At 52.7% G+C, this 1,619-nt stretch overlaps 1 non-coding gene across 1 annotated transcript; it reads left to right on the top strand.

Annotated features, from left to right (window-relative positions):
- Positions 1-1,364: 1,364 nt before the first annotated feature.
- LOC119467381 lies at positions 1,365-1,467 on the top strand. Its single transcript, XR_005195914.1, has one exon. It is a non-coding gene; the product is annotated as a U6 spliceosomal RNA (small nuclear RNA).
- The last annotated feature ends 152 nt before the right edge of the window (positions 1,468-1,619 follow it).

The raw sequence follows: 1,619 nt of genomic DNA, 5'->3' as shown, positions 1-1,619 counted from the left end.
TCTCCCTCCTCAACTTCCGGGGACAGAAAAGGTCCTCCTGCTCTTTGCTTGGTGTCTCCCAGATCACCTTCCCTTCCTAACGCTGGAAAAACAAACCCACAAGCACAGGTGGCAGCTGCAGAGGGGCCCGCTTAGCCAGCCATCGCTAGCTGTTTCTGCAGCCCTGGATGGAGGCCTGGAGGGGAATTGAGTCTGGCTACGGGGTTGCTTCCTGACCCTAAACCCACGCTTACAATCACCACACGGGCTGCCTTTCAAAAGATGATTTGCAGGGGGGTCACAGAACAGCAGGTGGAGACCCCTGAGAAGAGGAAGCAGCTGGGGTGGGGTCCAGAGGAGTATGGGTCAGGGAATAACCTCAGAGGAGAATGAGCTGCGGAGCAGTGGCCTGGAAGAGGCACCCCTGTACCCCTTGCCTTCCCTACTCCCCCACTCTTGTTCCCTGCATCGTGGACACCATTCTGCCGGCTCTCAGGGCTCACCCTGCTGACCACATCCTTGCCACTTGCCTTCCAGGCTAGTCAGGGTTGGAGGAGGGCAGGAACCCTGAGACACTCGGTCCTGGGAGGTTGGGGCTTGGGGCATGGGGCATGGGAGGGGACAGAGCCAGGCTGTGACAGAGGATGGAGGGCTTGAGTGACTGAGGGAGCAGGTGAGGTGGGTCAGCCCTGAGGATTGTCCCCCTGAGGAGAGGGGTTCTGAGCAGCAGCCTCGCTGTCCAAGGCCCAGTAGTGAGGGAGGCGCGGCCTAGAGCTTGGATTCTGGCAGCGGAGGGTTCATGTGGCTTGGTTGCTGAGTCCCAGGGTCTCTCTGGGAATGAATGAATGTCTCTTGCTCTGGAACACCGAGGCCTGACAATTTTCTCTCTCAGCAGCATTTACTCTCTGTAAAACAGACTGTTGTAAGTTCCTCGGGAAGCCTGTTGGATTCAGTGCCTGAGTTCAAAATCCCCTGGGGTGGAAAGAAGGGAAGGGTTTGGTAGAAGAATTAGTTGTAGAGATGGATGAGAGAGCAAAGTGGAAGCTGGCTGGGAAGAGTCTGGCCAGTGTACCAGTCGGGAATATTAATACCTCAGGGTTCGTTCTCTCTCTCTCTCTCTCTCTCTCTTTCTCTTTCTCTCTCTCTCTCTCTCTCTCTCTCTCTCTCTCTCTCTCTCTCTCTGTGTGTGTGTGTGTGTGTGTGTGTGTGTGTGTCTGTTTGGGATGGGAGAGATCTCTAGCTCTTAGGGTCATTGCCGGTGATAGGCTAACCCTATTCCCCACTCTATTTCTGCTAACATAATTACTGTTTCCTTTGTATGATTTTTTTTTTTAAACTTCAGCCCAATTTCAGGCCTCCTTGTTTAAAACAAAACAAAACAGGGCTTGCTTTGGCAGCACAGATACTAAAATTGGAACAATGCTGAGAAGATTAGCATGGCCCCTGAGCAAGGTTGACATGAAAATTTGTGAAGCATTCCATATTTTTAAAATACAAAAAGTAATAAAACAAAACAAAGGTTTCGGCCGGGCGCGGTGGCTCAAGCCTGTAATCCCAGCACTTTGGGAGGCCGAGGCGGGTGGATCACGAGGTCAAGAGATCAAGACCATCCTGGTCAACATGGTGAAACCCCGTCTCTA

This window comes from Cebus imitator, unplaced genomic scaffold (genome assembly GCF_001604975.1).
Source record: "Cebus imitator isolate Cc_AM_T3 unplaced genomic scaffold, Cebus_imitator-1.0 Scaffold13, whole genome shotgun sequence".
Lineage (NCBI taxonomy): Eukaryota > Metazoa > Chordata > Mammalia > Primates > Cebidae > Cebus > Cebus imitator.
This window is presented reverse-complemented; position numbering and strand designations above follow the sequence as displayed.